Source organism: Homalodisca vitripennis, unplaced genomic scaffold (genome assembly GCF_021130785.1).
Source record: "Homalodisca vitripennis isolate AUS2020 unplaced genomic scaffold, UT_GWSS_2.1 ScUCBcl_7418;HRSCAF=15104, whole genome shotgun sequence".
Lineage (NCBI taxonomy): Eukaryota > Metazoa > Arthropoda > Insecta > Hemiptera > Cicadellidae > Homalodisca > Homalodisca vitripennis.
Genome location: NW_025783530.1, coordinates 1 through 20,306, shown reverse-complemented (window position 1 = coordinate 20,306; position 20,306 = coordinate 1). Strand labels below are relative to the sequence as shown.

General features: G+C 34.2%; 1 pseudogene; it reads right to left on the bottom strand.

Moving 5' to 3' along the window:
- Positions 1-4,162: 4,162 nt before the first annotated feature.
- Positions 4,163-14,502, bottom strand: LOC124374171 (annotated as a pseudogene).
- Between the last annotated feature and the right edge of the window lie 5,804 nt (positions 14,503-20,306).

The following is a 20,306-nucleotide window of genomic DNA, read 5'->3' as shown; positions in this document are numbered from 1 at the left end:
AACTGGGCATTTTGTCTGGAGAATAAAGGTATTCCTCTTTTCAACCCATTTTGCTACAACAATGCCGTCTTTGTTTTTGGCTGCAGCCATTTGTTCATGTTTTTAAATTTATATGTATAACAAAATATTTTCGGCAACAACTTGATCAGAATGGATGGTTCCAACTAAATGGGTTTTTCTTTATAATAATGGTAGTAGTAATTATTAACATATATTGTACTTCCAGAATTAACAAAAGGGTCCATGAGCTCTAAAGCTACAAATTGCCCTCCTGAATAACTCTGGTGTAATGTTTGATCCATTTCCTGAGTAAAATTTTATGCTTTTTGTATACCCCTTACTACCTCATAATTTGAACACTTTGACACAGTGTTTGTGTGCTTTCTTTCGCAAGTACTGCCGAAAGATCAGCCCTACCCCTGAATGACATCATAGATTCATCAATGGTTAATTCTTCTTATGCAGTTTTGATAGTTTTAAAATTTCTGCTCAGTATTTCAATCAAGGGAGAAATTTTAGCTAGCCTATCGTTCTGTTCTGGGTTTTGATTATTATTAAAATGCCAAAAATCTTAGCAGAAGTTAGGACCTGTTTCTGCTCATTACATTACCTGCTACAAAGGTTTTGTATAATATTTTAGTAGGCCAATTGTCACTAATATTGGGATATGAGGCTAGTCCCAACCACATCACTAAGCCCACAAAAACTTCATGGTTTGTCTCATTCAAATTTTTTAACCAACTTGTACGACTAAGACGCCGACCAACGATTGTGTTGGGCAGCATTTTGATTGTTTCTGTTACTAATAATTGAATAACTTCATAAGTCAACATAAGTTCAAGCTTGCTATCTCTTGGAAAATTTAACTTGTATTTTGGAGTGCAGGTAAAGGTAAATTGTCTTCGTAAAACCTTGGTAATTGGCCCAAAAATCATGAAAGATAAATTGCTTCTCCTACCTCTGATTGCCAGTTGTACATCTTCATTGTTGAGGTCGTCCTTTAGGCGATGCAGCAGGTGGACCATCAGGCGGTTCAGCAGGCCAAACATCGTTGTCCCCTTTTACTATATCACGTCCGTGGCTTTGATTGTTATTGACGTTGTCATATGGAAGTGGGAAGTCAGTAGGATCAGAAATGTCTTAAACAATGAGGTCTATGTTGTCAGTAGGTGCATCGGTCTCCATAGCCTGTAGCTGATGGTAGGTAGGTGATAGTGGGGACTAAGCTAGAATAGAAGTGTTAGGTCTGACTCCCTCATCGTCAGAGTCCGAGTCAGGACCACTTGAATCACTGACGGGTGGTGTAAAATAACTTCAAAACTGATCCACGTTTGCTCCCACTACACTATACAGTTTTAAATATTATATAGGACCAACATGAAAAATAATATAAATTTTAGAATGTCTTGCTGGGTGCAACAATATAATTGTTATCAACACAAAGATTTTTTTGTGGTATGGCATTCAGATGGTTACAAGGTCATTTTAGTGGCAGCAGCTAACATGTTACCAATAAAAGTGATACAGCTGGTCCTGTGTCGAGATGGCAACTAAAAAGCATGATCAAAACCTATTGATGAATAATCCATAAACTAACGGGAAAATATGAGTAAAATAATCTGTGAGGCACTAGTTGAGTTTCAGAGTGTTATAACTATGAGTCAAAAAGATTTCTTACTGGTTTTGTTAGATGCCATCTAAAAAGGGAATCTCTCACAGGTTAAAAATATTATTTATTATCTATATTATTTATTTTATTATCTACAAGATTGTATAATCCTTTTAGAAAATCACCTATTCCCCATGAGGTTTATTTCGTGCCATTCTTGTATGAGCAATATACAGTGAGCAACCCCACATGATCCAAAATCAAGAAGATGTGGTTTATCATTATTACAAATTCTTTCTTCTCTTAACAATTTAAGAGCCTTAAACATTACCCTCCATTTACATTAGCTCCATCTATGCTGAACTGCAGTACTTTTATCACATAGAAAGATTGTAATGATGACATAAAGCAGTTTTTATATCCTCAGCTGTAGAATAAAGATGTGAAGTAACAAGAAAACTTCATTATTATCACTGTCCCCAAATCTTAATGACACATTCAATCTACTGCCTTTGGGGCAAATTTTATTGAGGCTTTCGTCCAAACCAATAACAATATTTTAAATGTTGAATATTCAAATTTGTTTTTATGAAAATTGACTCAAAATAGTATCCTAAAAACCATACATAAACTATAAAGTTTAAGCAATCTTTGATTTATGATGATTCATACAATTAGCTATTTTACTATCAGGAAACTATTTTTAAAATGTCACATGTTGCTTGCTACATTCTCTTAAAGAATGATGGTTAACTACAGATTGAATACACCTTAGTATTACAGCTTTATTTACTACCTTCTTGATTATGAAAGCATTGACTAAAGTTGTTGGTTATGAAAGTCTATTACTATTGTGACAGGATTAAAGAGTCTCGAAAGTTTCTCCTGAGAAAGAGCTGGCTGTTACTGATTCCTGTGAAACTGGAGTAGCTCAACATTCACATTTTGGACAAAATTGGGAGAGTAGTTGCTTTGTGTGTTTCTTTAAAAATTGTTATGTGCTTTTTCTCTTACTATGGCTCACCAAAAGCAGTCCCTTCCATATTTAAAACCGTAAATATATTATTACACACCCATGAATTTAGCTGAAATAAACATTGTTTTTCACTGGGTTTTACCCAGTTAAATTCTGAAGTCCATAAAATCTTGAAATTTTGATTATACTTTTTACACCCATTATCCCTGAATTTTTTTTTCCATTTTACCAACGGATTTTTGACTATTTTAATTAAATTTAAAAATTGTCAACCTAAACAGTCTCTAAGTGTTCACAACAAAGATTTTAGTTCAACGTTTCCAACACAATTATTTATTTTTTAAACACAGACGGCAATTATACTTCATTCCAGATAGTTCAATTTGTGTAAGCATCCATCTTGTTATCTTCACACCTTTTATTAAGTACAGTAAGTCTTCATTTCATTCATTACTTGTTTCAATTCAGCTGAGCCATTTTTTATAAAGATGAACAAAAAGAGAACAAATAAATATGTAACATAATAAACACTTACCTTGTTTATACAAGTTTCACTTTGCACAACAAAACAGCTCTACTCACAACACTAGTCCAATGCAAAACTACTGACTGCCATACACAACTACAAAGGGCTCTAAACTGGCGGGTCGACGCGATGTCACGACACAACCTGTTGGTGATTGTCCTTGAAGTGTCAACTCACCTCTCAATCATCTACCCTCTCTTTCATGTAGACAGCGCTGTCCAATATCCTTGAATCCTTATCACAAAAATTCAGTTTAGACGTACTTTGTTTATTTTAAAATTTTACACATTTTGCCCAAATTTCCTGTACATATCTCACATTTTTCCACAGAATCTACATAGTTACGTCCCACTGAAGGCCAACTACCTGCACTGCTTTAGATAAGAGAGGAAATTGGGTTATTTTCCTTTTAGAACTCCCTCTTTTAAAGGAGAGAATAAATGTAATTCATAATTAACAATAACATTTTCATTTATTTGGTAAGATAAATTATAATTAAGAGTAAAATAGACTTTATGAGGAAAACAATCCAGATCAAACAAAAACTTAATTAACGAGACCACTAGAGTATTTTAATTCTACATCCAAAGGATTAAAACCATAAATAATTATTTTCAACATATATATATATACCTCAGTTTATAAAAGCAACAAAGACTAAACATAAAATCCAATTTTATAAAATGTTTTCTACTTAGTACATTCAAATTTCAATTCCAAGATTCAATGTATTTATCACTAAATACTTGACTAGTTTACCAAGTTATGCTAAATTTATTTGCATCTCAGATCACAAAAGAATACTGTAGTATACTGTCTCTGTGTTGAATTTGTAAAAAGGAGTAATAAAGTTGTGTTTTTCCTGCAATCACATTTTTAGCAGATCTTATAAAATGGTATATTGTAAATTTTATACTAAATCTAACTAATCAGCTCAATTTCTAACTCTGCTTCTGCTAACTCTTCTCTTAGAAAATATCACAGAAAACACATGAAAGATGAACACAATGAATCTGCCTGTGCCCAGATTGGTCGTAGTGTTTTGTAACAGGAATGTGTATTATTATGTTGTACCAGTTTAGTGTTGATTATTTCTCATTGCTCCTCATAGACTTCAATGCCTGATCAAGATCACTTATCAGATCTTCCACAGACTCCAGTCCTACTGAGAGACGAACAAGGTTTACTTGTGATTCCGAGTTTCTTCCGTACGTCTTCAGGGACTGAGGCGTGAGTCATCAGTTCCCTATAATTACACAGAAAATCTTAATCGTAAACTGAAGTAAAATCAGTCTCAATTATTGGTTTAAACAATACTTTTAGAGATGTTGGGTAGCCAGCACCAATATTGACAGTTATAGGGATGTTTTAAATAAATAGTAGAACTCTATAGATTTTCAAAAGATCATATTCCATTGTGTATCTAGCAACAATCAAAAGCAGGTGTATTCCTAAGTACTAAAATCTTTTAAGATCTATTTAGATGTATTATTTGTTATAAAGTGCTATATGGTATTCTAATTACTATTTACAATAAAGTATGTAACAAAAAGGGAAAGCTTTAATTTAAATTTATATTTAATTTGTGGTTCACAGAGCCTTTATAATTGTAAGAATTTTATGGTAATGCCAAGAAGAAGTTTTTCACCTGTTATTAAACATTAATAATCATGAAAAAACAGTACAAGACTGTCTGAGGTGATTATCCCTTTGAGTGCTACAGCGTCGCTAATTTTGACGTTTCGTTATTTCGATATTTTATATAGTACAAGATTATTTTGGCCAAATAATCAGATGGCTGTATTCAATAGGTTCCAAACTATCAATAAATACGAGTTTTATGTTGTTTCTCTACTATTTTATCTGTGAAACTTATGTTGTTTGGGTACTTATCAAGAAGCCACTATTTTTGGACGAGTTTTCCTTATCGGGGACAAAATAAATTACACTATTAAAAACAACTGACTTTATTTAACCTATTTTGAAATTTACAAGTTATTACGACAATCAATTCAATCAAAAACTTTAAGAACCACGTTTCATTATTCGAAAATGTCAGGTCATTCGTATGTCTATTTGGAGATGATTTGGAAGTAGGAAGTATGACTCTCATCGAGTATTTTTCGATTCAGTATGGAAGAAGGATCGTATAATGAAGTTTATTTTGATCTCTGATAAGGAAAAACTCGTCCAAAAATAGTGGGCTGTGAAAATACCAAAGTACCTGTGCGATGATTCTGTCTTCCAGTCACGCGACGTAGCGGACGAGTACCGTGTTTTGCGTAACGGCCTTTCTTGTTGTTTATGTGCCGATAACCAAACATTTGAGTAAATACAAAATAAAATAGTAACTTATACAGTATTTTACTGTATTTCTTTACATAAGTAATGTATTATTTGAGTTGTGTTCAAGCGAAAAACGTGAATTTTCAGTGTAAATATTATTAGGGTTATTATTTAGTAAATGTAAACTTTTATGTAAATATGTTAGCAAGTATTTGTTTCTAAATGTACTAATCATATTTATTTGTGTTGTATTAATGTTTTATTAGATTTATTGGAAAAACTACATCATTACTAGTAATTTCTAAACTCTGACAAATGAAGTACAGTTTATAAAATGTCGGTAACCACGGGCAGCATTTTGTTAATACATACAGGGTGTACATAAAGTCCTGCACGGGTATAATATTTTCTGAATGATAACAGATAAAATAAACAAGATTTGGTACATCAATACTACACCCTAAAAATCTTACTTTTTGAAGGAACTATGAGTTTTCTGTAATATCATGGGGACGTCCCGCAAGGAGTCAGAAGGAAATCTTAAATAGGAGCATAGGTCAATATGGACATCATTTTAAAGGGCTTGTCTAGCAGAGTTTAATGCCGCAAACCGCACTCAAAAAGATTGATCCAGTACAAAAATGGTGGCTGTTCAAAGATTTTACTTGGTTACATTTTATTAGTAGCCATAACCCCAGTAAAGCAAAACTGCAACCAAACAAATACTGCAGCTAACCACTACATTATGCTGGTCAGTTGTACAGAAGTGAATTATGACATTAGTTATCCTCAAGGGTTATAAATTTGGTCCTAATATATTGATAACGGGGAAAACCTGATAACAGTAACAATTAGAAATCTCTTATCTTTGGGTCGCAGTTAGGACTTTCCTATTAGCCAGTCTATTCATAGTAGGCTATTCTAGTTTTCTTGTTTTTAGTAGTGCTGTCCATCCATTTTATCAGTAAAGTAAAGTAAAGAATGTCTTATTTTACCAGGCGAAGTTAGGGCTAAGAAGCCCTCTCTAACACTTAACCTGGGGACCAACGGCTTAAAGGTGACTTCCGAACCACCACCAATGGCCGGGCAGGCGGGCCGCTTGCAAGGACAGGATCGCTCAGCGGTCACCTGTCCAAGCAGCAGCCACGCTCGGCGTTGGTACAGCTTTTAGTACAAAAGAGTTTTGTCGTATTGCTTGTAGTTCTTCAACTACACTATGTCGCTTGACGAACGTGAACGTATAACACTTCTTATGATGGTTGGTTGGGGAAATAACAGACGATCACACGAAGAAGCATGCCATTTATTTAATAACTACTTTCACGAGAGGCAGCCAATTTCTAGAACAACTGTAGGGAGAACTGTTCAACACTTTATGAAAACAGGAAGTGTTTCCGATCGTTATAGGTCGCTGAGATTTCTAATTGTTACTGTTATCAGGTTTTTCCCCGTTATCAATATATTAGGACCAAATTTGTAACCCTTGAGGATAACTAATGTCATAATTCACTTCTGTACAACTGACCAGCATAATGTAGTAGTTAGCTGCAGTATTTGTTTGGTTTGCAGTTTTGCTTTACTGGGGTTATGACTACTAATAAAATGTAACCAAGTAAAATCTTTGAACAGCCACCATTTTGTACTGGATCAATCTTTTTGAGTGCGGTTTGCGGCATTAAACTCTGCTAGACAAGCCCTTTAAAATGATGTTCCATATTGACCTATGCTCCTATTTAAGATTTCCTTCTGACTCCTTGCGGGACGTCCCATGATATTACAGAAAAACTGATAGTTCCTTCAAAAAGTAGACTTTTTAGGTGTAGTATTGATGTACCAAATCTTATTTATTTATCTGGTATCGTTCAGAAAATATTATACCCGTGCAGGACTTTATGTACACCCTGTATAATGCCATGTTTTTTAAAATTCCTAGAATAAGATATTACACATGGGTTTTTATTTAGAATCATATGGCCTTTATCATGGTTATAAAGAAAAAAAAATCTTTAAAATACCGAATACACACAAATTAGGTCGAAACTTAACTTTTTATACAAAAGTAAAAAATCTTTTTTTATAAATACTGAAATTTTTATATTTTTTATAAATCAAATTTTATTTATAACAATATGTATCATATTCTGCATTTAATAAGAAAAAAAACAATAACAAAATGATGGAAATCTGTTTGGTAGTTATTTTACAACAGCTTTTTTCCCAAAAGCTTACAAATATGCGAAAAACAGCGTGGCACTTTATGCATATGCCTTCGGAAAATACCCGTGGCACTCAAAGGGTTTAAAGAAGGAAAATTTGAATAAATCAATTACAATAGGATGTGTGAGGGCTTTTCCTTACACCTCTGGACCGTATAAACGTTTTTATAACCATTTAAACAGTTTAATTTAATTGACTAATTTACTTGTACAAAGAAAAAGATACAAACATAAAACAAGAAGTACTAAAAAAGGACAAATTATTTTGATTATGCTTCCAAGTCATTTCCTTCTGTTCGCAGCAAAAGGAAAAGAGGATAACCACATTTTTAAACAATGAAAAGAAGAATGACAAAAATTCATTTCTTAATTGTGAAAACAATGTTAAAACATATTTAAAACAATATTCAAATTTTAAATTTCATAACCTATATTTTTGAAATTGGTTAAGAAAGTATAAAACATATATATTTTATATTTTATGTAGTTTTTATGTAGTATGAATTGGTTAGAATGCACTGATTAACTTGATCATTAATGAAAATATATTTGCTGTCATAAAAGAAAAAAATGTTTTCAGTTACCATATTCTTTTTAGCATTATCTAGTTTTATACATTCAACTTGAATTTTTTGTAAATTAAAATTATGATCTTATACAATATTTTAGTTTAATAGATAACAGATAATTCAAGTTTATGAGTAAAGGTATAAGCAAAGCATATGGGTATACTTATTCCCATAGATGTTCAACATGACTATCTTTAGCTGGCATTGGGAGTGTGAAGAAATTTTCTGAATTTAGATTCAAAGATATAAACAAAGATAGCATTTAACAAGTGAAAGTATACTCACGGATGATCGACAAGACTCTCGTAACCACCTAAACTCTCTGCGAGTGTGATGACCTTGAGAGCCTTGAGGAACGCTGTGGTCTCAGCCAAGCCTCCCTTAATATAGAAGGACAGCATCCCACTGCAGCCGGACCAGATACGTTTAGCTACCTCGTGTTGGGGATGAGATCGCAGACCTGCAAGAATACAGGTACATATATCAATACAACTTGTAGTACAACTTATAGTATGGTATTAGAATAAACTATAGAGAAGTAAAGATATCATTGGTCTTGATTATTATAATAGAAAAAAACACTGTTCAATATTTATGAAGTTTTAAATCTACCAAAAATTGTAAGTGCCTTGGTTTTACTGATTATTATTGGCCCTATCCATTGCTTAGCCAACCTTCCATCACAAGACCAGGTTGTTTGTGAGAGATGGAAGGAACCTGGGTCGCTAAAAATCACACAACTGCAGACCTGGGCTAGCGATGGTATCATAAAAATCCTGTCCCCTTGACCTCAGTACTGTTTATGGGTACATTCTACTTGTTTGTGAGAGATGGAAGGAACCTGGGTCACTAAAATCACACAACTGCAGACCTGGGCTAGCGATGGTATCATAAAATCCTGTCCTTGACCTCAGTACTGTTTATAGGTACATTCTACTTGTTTGTGAGAGATGGAAGGAACCTGGGTCGCTAAAATCACACAACTGCAGACCTGGGCTAGCGATGGTATCATAAAATCCTGTCCTTGACCTCAGTACTGTTTATAGGTACATTCTACTTGTTTGTGAGAGATGGAAGGAACCCTGGGTCGCTAAAATCACACAACTGCAGACCTGGGCTAGCGATGGTATCATAAAATCCTGTCCTTGACCCAGTACTGTTTTATGGGTACATTCTACTTGTTTGTGAGAGATGGAAGGAACCTGGGTCGCTAAAATCACACAACTGCAGACCTGGGCTAGCGATAGTATCATAAAATCCTGTCCTTGACCCCAGTACTGTTTATGGGTACATTCTACTTGTTTGTGAGAGATGGAAGGAACCTGGGTCGCTAAAATCACACAACTGCAGACCTGGGCTAGCGATGGTATCATAAAAAATCCTGTCCTTGACCTCAGTAACTGTTTATAGGTACATTCTACTTGTTTGTATAAATTATTCTTCTCTAGATCAGACTCATTGCATGTGTATTACGCCAGACTAGTGACAGGCTGGAAAGAATATTATGCTCTCATTTTTTCATAACAACCTACAATAGTTTCAAACAGCCTGGCATGTTACTTTGAACAAGCCCACATGATATTCCTCAAGAAACAGGAAGTAAGGAGAGTTGCTGAAAGATAAAATTCCTCCTATACTGTATTTTCTTTCTATTTTGAATTAATTGTGACAGAATCTTGCGAAGATATTTTTCTACCAATTTAAACTGTTTCATTACAACGTGACAAAATACTGTTTTTACACCTGTATGAGCTTATCTTAGAGTAATACAAACCAACCAAAGTCATAAAAGAATAATTATATGACATTATCAAACAAGAATAATTAAATAATATACCTTTATTCCGTTGGGCAATAATTTTGATGCATACAAGATTTGTAAAAACCAAACAACATTGGCTTGTATATAAATGACCTATTGTATATTGATCTGATCTAAATAAATACAAGTTATTACATTTAATACCTTTGTTGATTTCAAGAAAGCCTATGATTCCATTCATAGAATATCACTATTAAAAATACTGAGACATTTTGGACTTCACCCCAAATTAATTAAATTAATAGAAAACTAACATTAACTAATTACAAAGTCTAAAATAAAGTTTAGAGGAGAACTTTCAGAACCATTTCAGATAAAGACTGGCTTAAGACAAGGTGATGGATTATCACCGCTTCTTTTTAACTGTGCATTAGAGTACGTTCATGAGGGAATGGGAAAAGAAATAACCAAAAAAACATAAAGATTGGATATCAAAGGGACAACATTAATCTGAACTGTCTGGGGTTTGCTGATGACTTAGCTCTTTTGGCCAATGACATTCAGAAACAAAACAGCAAATTAAATCTTTACAAGATATAGCTCAGAAAATTGGTTTAAAGATATCGTTTGAAAAAAACAGAAGTTTTATTAACGCAGCCTCCACTTGCAAATAAAATAAGGTTGGACAACCACAATATAAAAATTGTGCAGAAATTTAAATACTTAGGAGAAGTAATCACTTATAACCTGAATGAAAAACCATCTTGGCAAAGTAAAATAGACAAAACTAACTAAGATTAAACATGCTACTAAGAATACGTATAATAAAAAATGTCTTTCAATAAATACAAAATTAAGACACTACAAAACAGTTTGCTCTGCCACAAATTACATACGCAAGTGAAAACAATATTTAAAACAACAAATACTATTGCAATTAGATAAGGTTCTTAAGGGGAGCACTTCGCCCTATCTTCGTAATGTTAACATAGGTACACTCTATCTCTCAAGAACTACTGAGGTATCTTCATAATTCTTTTTTTCATTTAAAGAGGGCTTCTAGGGGAACACGTGGAACCAAAAAAAAAAAATGTTTTTTTGGCATTATACCCTAAAAAGTTATATATTTTTGTTTTAACGCTTGTCAAAAACCTATATAAATATGTGTATATGTATGTATATAAATATTGAACTCAGTGAAATGTGATGTTTTTAGTGGTTCCACATATGTAAAACAGTGCTACAAACATACAAAAAAAATTTCATATTCCTACCATTTGTAGTTTTTGAGAAACATGTACTTTTGTATTGAAAACCGCAACTTTCGGAAAAAACACAAAAAAACGGAAAAAAAAAAAATACTGCTTTTATTACCTTTTTCAGTACATTCCAGGTGCATAGGCTGGCTGATCTCCTTCCTGCTCCTCATATTCATCCTCCAGACTTCTTTTTAAGTAAGTTTTTCTTCTGTCTAATTTTTTTCTCTATATCTTCTTGAGCTTTCTCTGCCTTCCAAATTCGCCGCCGGTCAAGCTTTTTTCATTTGCTGTAATAAAATGCTGCCCTGGTGACACTCCTATTTCTTGAAATACTTTGCATTTTGCCAATGTTGTAGCCATCATTAAAAGCTGTAACAGCTTCATATATGCCAAAATTTCAAAGTTTTAATCTCCACAAATGTTCTTTTAGGTATGTAGGTACCAAATGACATTGTTGAGGGTACTCATTGGGATTTTGAGTTTTTTCCCTTAGTACATTTGCCCAGTAGAGGTTGGATTGGCTAGATCTTGAAAAATAGGTTTAATAAATGTCATTAGGTTTTTCAGGCAAGTGAAAATGGCTGCCATGATCATAGTTTTCATTGGATTTTACGGCTTTGCGGTACTTACACCAGGTTTCTTCATCATCTGGACATAGTCCATGTTGAGGCCTTTCATTAGAAAGACATCACATGGAAAAACTCTGCCCAAATGGCTTTTTTTCATGTCTTCAACAGAGTTTGTGTTGCGTCTAATTGCCAATCCGTAGTATTTTTGGAGCTGAATAATGGGCAGAATCTGTTAGCTTGTTCTTGCCGCCAAGTCGTGAGCCGTCAGGGAGTGTTTTAGTCTTAGCTTTTAGATTTTTTAATCTCGATCCCATCCGTTTCTGGACATGGCCTATGCATTCTATCTTTGTTATGGCAGTATCACCATAGGGGCTCTTGGCTTCGCATACACTGGAGTACGCCTTGCTGTCTCCATCACCAAGGTATTCAAGGTAACGAGCCTCATTACAATGCCTCTCTGCGAGCGCTGAAAAATTGCGACTGCTCCAGCAACTTCCATGGCTCCACTAGAACCTTCAAAGTTTGCGATACAGCCATCACCATGCGTGTTGTTTAGGTCTATTAGTGCATCTGCAATATTTAGATAAAATCTCGATGTCTAGGACCTTACCGGTTGATAAAGATGTCACTGATACCACTCCATTTAGTGAAAGGTGACCCCGCTTCTGCCATGAGCCATCAGCAGCTATAGCGAGGTCTCTGCAACCATCATTATCCGATACAGCTTCTTGCACAGCACTTTGCATTGACTTCTTACACACTAAACTCAGCAATTGAACCCAAGTAATGCTCATGTTCATGATATCTCAAAGGCGGAGGTGTAAGATTCATAAAAGCGCAAATTTTCTCCGCAGCCACTCTACCTTTTGCCTATGTTACGCATAGCATAAACCAAACGAAGATTTAGGTCATAAAATGTGTTAGGCCTATCAGACTTTGCTTCATTCTGATTAGTGTTAGGCCTGACTAATTCAGAGTTTGTCACAGTAATAGTGTTTTCACAATCAGAACAGCTGACTATAATTTTTGATGCTAGGCCTACAATGTGTTTTTACTTTGTAAACAAGTTGGCCATGGCAATTTTTACACACTGAAACGTTACTAAGAGCCTCATTCAACAATCCTATATTAACTATACAGTTTTTCAGGACTCATCATTTTTCATTCAATTGGTACTGTTTCAAAAAAGGACTGACCTTCTTAGAAGATGCACTTTGAGGTCTCTTGGCCTATCCACATTTGGAGTATTGGTACCTCGATTGTTACTTGATCCTGAGAAACTAGGCCTAGGACTAGTTGGAGGGTTATGTTGATTTCCTTTGAAAACGCGTTTCTTGAAAGCAGGCTTTGAACGTGGCATTATAAAATTCACTACACTTATAACAAAAAATACTCAGAACTCTCCACTAAACTCACAAAAAACCATAATCATTTACGTAAATTTTCACTCTCTAAAACAGAAATGTCAGTAACCAAAACATGTATGCTACCTAGGTTTATAAAGCAATGGTTATAAAACAGATGTTTTTGTTGGTTAGTGTAAGTTGTTGACATAACAAACTGTCACTGCCAACCAAATCATGAACATGACTGCAACGAAGTAGTACTATAACAGCACCATTCAAAGTGTGACTGCTACAGGCCCGAAACTGCCTGCAGGCCTATTTAAAAAAAAATATTTCGGACACTTCTAGTCATCATAAAAAAAATTTAATACCAACCATTGTTATCGGGAAATTCCAAACTTTAATAAAAAAAAAAAAAATTTGTAATTTTTGAGAGATTTTTTTATGAAGTGCTCCCCTTTAAGATGGAGAGAGAAGAATAGTCAGAACTTGCTTAAACAAAAAACTATCAAGTAGAACGGAGTTTGGAGACTAGCTTCCAATGAAACAGTCTACAAAAATATAGAACCCATTACAAGTATAATTAAAAAGAAACGAATATCATTCCTGGGGCATTTGTTTAAGAACCACCTGAAAATAGAATTAGCAGGAAAATAGTAGAAAAAACTGTGGTATAGTAAAAGTGACATTAAATGGATCAACAGAATTAAAAGAAGATATGAGAGAGTTACAAATTACAGTAGAGGATTTAAAACACAAGACAAACACATTGAAGATATTGAATGACAAATACTCTACACTACAGCTGAAAAGAAACAAACAACGAATAGGAAGAGTGGGTTCCGGAGGAGGAAAGGAAATTACGCTCGGAAAAAGATGAAGAAATATTGGGTGGATAAAAGAAGAAAGACTAGAAAATATAAAGTGACTAAAGTGGTCCAATGTAGGCCATAAAATTATAAATAAAAATAAATACCTTTGTAAACTTACTGTTGCTATATACTCTCATGAATGATTGGCAGGTTATAACGTAAAGTTTACAAGTGCTTATTTACAGACTCTAAAAGTTCCTTTGTACCAAATACAGGAAGTAAAGTAAATCAATCATTATTCGGTCACCTACAACTTAACAGTAATTATTTATTTGAATAACAGCCTTCGTACCTGGATGCAAGACTACCTCAACTAAAGGATGAGACTCCAAGAATTCTGCAACAGCCAAGGAACTCTTCATGTGTTGGTCCATCCTGATCTTGAGGGTCTTGAGACTTCGTAAGACCAGATAACAATCAAATGGGGATGGCACGATACCGGTGGCTACAACAGCATAATAATAATAAAGTAGTGGAAACATAGCAGTTAAAGTCATCTCTTTTTAATGCAATGAAATTAAAGGTCATAAGGCAACTCAAACTATTACTGTATCACTTAAGATGCTTTATGAATAATTATAATCCTTACAAGGTTTTTCATGTATTTTTGTTGAATTTACGTAGCATAGTGCATTAACACGTTCACTGCAGGTCTACACTGAGGGATGATAACTATTCTCATGAGGAACAGTGAGCACCCAAGTGTGTCAGTTGTAGTATATGTGTTAAATCACGTACTATAACTGTCTAGCTATGATAAATTGTTGTTAACACCTTCACTGCGATCTATACAGTGATGATAACTATACTCATGAGACAGTGAGTACCCAAGTGTGTCAGTTGCAGTATATGTGTTAAATCACGTACTATAACTGTCTAGGCTATGATAAATGTTGTTAACACCTTCACTGCTGATCTATACAGTGATGATAACTGTACTCATGAGACAGTGAGCACCTAAGTGTGTCAGTTGCAGTATATGTGTTAAAATCACGTTACTATAACTGTCTAGCTATGATACAAATGTTGTTAACACCTTCACTGCTGATCTATACAGTGATGATAACTATATTCATAAGAAATTTAGCGCTCAAGGAGGTCTGCTGCAGTTAACGTGTTAAGTTAACCCTTTTACTGCCGACGTCCGACATATCAGACGTCGGCATTTTTGCCGAGAACGCCAACGTCCGATATGTCGGACGTCTGTTTTTTTTATCGTTACTGGCTACTGTTATGTTCAAATGCCGAAATATTCGGTATTTTAGTTGTTTAGGAGCAAAAGGATAATGAAAAGAAGCCATTTGAAGAACTTTGGATTTCTATTTTCGTCGGTCTTTGACTAGAATTGACGAACTACCTAGACAGCTGTCAAAAACCAGTTGATCGGGTTATGTTACTGAAATCTTCGTTCATTGTTGTTGTTTACAATGTTAACGAAAAGTTTTTTTAAGTGTTACTTTTTGTTGATTAAGGATAAAATGAGTAAAAAGAGTTACATCTAACTCTCCTGTGAGTGAGGGGAACAATAATTAAGTGCAAGACGAACTGAGTGAGTGACGATTTCCTTCAGAATTTGTCAGATTCAGATGCCGAGAACGAATCTGATATTATTGTTAGGGCTATTGATGACAATCAAAGTGATGTGGATGACACTGATGACGATCCTGACTGTATCTTACCATCAGATAATGAGGAGTTATTAGATAGTGAGGGGGAATGTGGCACAGATAAGTTTACCTTCAATTTCCACTGGTAGTTGATATATATATATATATATATATATATATATATATATCAACTTATTCCTTACCATTTAGCATATATATCTTTTAATATCTGAAAAATATGATGGACAAGGACAAATACCGATGCATCATTTAGCAAGTTTACTACAGTCGGAGGGTTCAATCATTTTACTAAGGTTGCGTAAGAGGGCATAAAAACAGGTTATAAATCCTGGCTGAGAAATAAAAACAATGTTTTTGTGCTATTGCTTATGAATAGCTTTCAAACAAATGCCTTTATTTTCTTACTCTAAATATTTTAATATTTTGCTGTGTAATTTGGTATGTTAAATACAATAAAATTGCAATAAAAAAAATAATTTTTCTTTTTACTTCTGATGAGATTTAAAATTTTTTACAACAATTCCTTGGAGTATAACACAAACTGACAAAGCTTAAGCTTCGGTTGCCTTTTTTCTATTCTTAAATGTATATAGCCATATAATTTCTGTTTACTGAGAAAATTACTGTTTATGTAGATCTGTACTTTTGAACATAATTTACATTAAATTGTATTAGCAAAGAATATGTGTCAGTAAACCATAGACAGGGTGTCCAGCAAAGTGGCTTGAAGAATAATTTTTTCTAATATTTCTATTACCGGTAAAATCAACAGTTTGTTTAAAGTTAGTTCTATTTATAAATAAAATAAGTGTCAAAATAGAGTCAGAAATACTGATAAAAAATACAATAATTAACTTTAAAAAGTAAGTAAGAAACAAATATTTACAAAGTTACAAAATTAGTTAAAAAATAATGATAGGTCTGTATGATGTGCAATATATTGGGGTGTTCGGAATTTAAAACCCAAACCAGAAAGTATTACGATTACATGACAGGGTGTCTACTACTGACGACTTTTAATGACTTTGTGACATTTTAAGGAAAAAATTTGTGACCTTTTTTGACAATCATTACAAAAGTAATGTACAAAAAGCAACATCTCTAAAAAGCAATATTTTAGGGGTATTATTTAGCCTTAATTAAACTGAAATATATTTGGGATAGATTGAAGAAACCCTTTTTACATCAATAATCTTTTCTTATATTGCTTATCGTTGAGAATAGTAATTCAGTCTTGCCAAGTAATTGTTTTGACTAGGCAAAATTCAAGACATATACGAAAAAGTAGAACGCTGGAAAGGAGCATAATTTAATTACCAAAAAATTCTAAGTTTGTTAATTATATAATCCATGTCATGCTTTTTTCCATATACAAAATGGTTTTTAGTGATTGATATACTGCCAAGTCAGCCTGAAGTCCGTGAATGAATTGCCTTGGATACACAGCAGACGTCGCGATTGATTGTGTTATATTACGAGAGGTATGCCAAAAAAGTAAAGTTATCCTCATTATAATTATGAAAAAGTTAAAAAGACGCTCAAAAAATAACTGAAACATACATTTATTTCAACTCTTTTACATCATCACCTTATTTTTTCTACATTAGTTACCATCCCTTTCCTAAGCAACTCTTGGTATCTAGGAAGTAGTTTTTTTATTCCAGCATCACAAAATTCACTCCGCGCTAATTTTTTAAAGGCCAAGTAATTCCACCTCATTTTGAAGGTCATTCGCCTCGTTGGCAAAATCTGCCCCGACTGCCAAGGTATCTTTATCAGCTCCGGAAACAGATGAAAAATCGCTAGGCGCCAAGATCTGGTGAGTTATGGAGGATGACCAAGAAAACATCCCACTTAAATTTCCTCAAAAGTTCCATTGTTGCACGAGCAGCGTGTGGTCGGGGGTGTTATCTTGAATAAGCAGAAACCTGTGCTGCGAGTTCAAAAGTCCGCCGGCCGTTTTTTATTTCTGTATTGCCCGCCGAAGTCTGGTGAGAACCTTCACAATACCTTTCTGCATTTATGGTTTTCGCCACTGAGGGAAGATAGATCAAATCAATAACACTCCACGGCAGTCCCAAAAGAACTGTAGCCATTACCTTTCCTGCCCGACTTCAAAAACTTTGGCTTTTTGAGGAGTCTGCCTCTCTCCTTTTTTTTGCCACACCATATTCTGGCGTTTTGTCTCGGGAGTTGGAGTGGTGAATCCATGTTTCATCACCAGTGACTATCTTCTACTGAAATAGGTTTTCATCTTCATCGTCAAACAATCGCAAGGGGATAAGAACTGGGCAGCAGCCATTCGCGAGGATTTGTTGTTTTATGGGCATTGCTCAATCAAGCGGAGGCACTCCCATCTGCAGCACACAACTTTTGCAAGCCTGAAGATCTTCTGTCATGATTATTGTGCACAGATGGGACCCGGCTTAACTTTCATCACTTGACGGACAGTTTATCCATAATTTCATCGAGAAGTCACTACTCCGCTTATCATTGTCAATAACTGGCTGCGTTACAGCATTAATGACGTCAGGTTGCCGAGAATTGGCCGGTCGGCCACTAAGCTCATCGTCATGAACATTTTCCTTTTCCTTCCAAAAAACAATTGCAACACAGCCAACGACGGACCATCTGAACGGACATAACATGTTCACCATACACTTTGACACAACTGACGATGAATTTCAACGGCAATTTTCGTTTTTTGGCGGTCAAGAAACGAATAACAACACTACGGACTTCGCAACTGGCGGCAAAACGCAGTGGAGTCTCCATGATGTTTGGGCAGCAACTGACAGAGCAGCGTGGACAATGGGCCAGTGACCGGGCGCAACCTGTTTTCCAACCGAACCGCGCTACATATCCCCGCACCACAGCTGCACGCTGTGTTACGTACGCGTTCTTTTTACAGAACAGGGAAACTTACTTTTTTGGATACCCCCTTGTATATTTACAGATCTTCCAAGCACAATATTGTTTAATTGACTAGGATAATTCGTTAATTAGTTTATATATATCTAGGTGTTTTTTATTATAATACAAAGACCAACAATATCAAGTTTTGCGATCATTTTATTTGCATAATGCTGATCGACTGTCGTCCAGGAATAAATGAAGCAAACTCGCACGATCTGCGAATGTAAATCTACACAATCTACTAACCGCAAGCAAAATACTATTTTAAAAACACTGACAATTCCATACAATACAAAGATTATCTATTTACGATTTTTCATACACTAGAAATTACATCAAAAATGTGTTTGCGATGGGTAACTTTGTATGCTAAAGTTCAGCTGATAATTAATGACAACGAAGAGTCTTCACAGATATCTATGTTCATTCCTGTCAATCCGATTGTTTTTCGACAACCTTAATCTTTGTTGAAGGTACTGTAGATTAGAGATTTGGTTTTGACATATCATCTACTTATTATCACAATGCCATCAAACTGATATTTTAAAACAGAAAATTTCAGTGGACAAAGTTTCAGCATGCGTGAAATTTTAGGGAATTTCCGAGAAAATCCTCATTAAAATCCGTATCTTTTCCAGGACTCCTATGATTGATAGACACCCAAGCAGCTAATAACTGGACAATTGTTCCTGGTCAACTCGTGAAAATCACTGACTATCCATGACTTTCACCATACTGTTAACAAAGTGTACAAATAGACTGTAGTGGTTAAGAATGCATGATATTTTTCCAGTACACTTTTTGTTCAGGGTCTAAACTAAACCCTTTCGGAACTCAATAACCCTAGAAAACTGACAATCTTATATGAATCTTATATGCGGTTTATTTGTTTCTTCCAGAATTGACACATCACCGCATATGCGGTCCATTTGCACATTTTTGTTTTTGCGGTTTGTAAACGCGTAATTATTTTTACGAATCACGTTTTAAATCTCGTGTAAATTGTTAAGAAGAAGAAACCATCTACATATTAATATTGATTATGATGGTCTTTGTTGGGGTCTCTATCTACGTTCATCACAAAGCTGACGACAACAGCTGTAGCACTTGTTACACAACATTATTTGTTTTCATTGTATGTCGATCAGTTGTTGCCAGGTATTTTGTACAGGTTATGTTTTGTTTTTGTTTTCGATACTATAGTGGTTGTTATACAAAATTTTTTTGTTCAATTTGAACAATATTGGTGTAAATACAAGTATTAAACAATATATATATGACTATCTATATCTATTGTAAATACTAATAAATCACTTGTGAGTCCAAAAAAAAAATGTTTTATATTAAATTATTTATGCTGTTTCTGTTTGATTCTGAATGGAAGTTATGCATGATATACATTAATTTAGGGTCTTACATGCAGGTGTTGGGAAATTATTAGTTTGTACTCCCTAATAAAAGGAAAATAATCGGGTACGGATATTTATAAGTATAGAAGTACTCATAAGTATAATTTTATGTAAATAAAAGTGCAAAAAACTATATATTTCTGAAATCAGCATAACAAGCCAAAATGTATATCTGAAATTTCTAGCTTGATAAACAGGAAATTTGCTAGCCAACAGAATATTTCTAGTAAAACTATTTTTTGACTTTTTTTTAAAGTAAAAACTAGTTTATTTATTGTTTTTTTAAAACTTATCTTAACTTTTTTAAGGTATATCAATATTCTGTCATCTTTCCTGAAAATAGTTATGTATAATATGTTACAT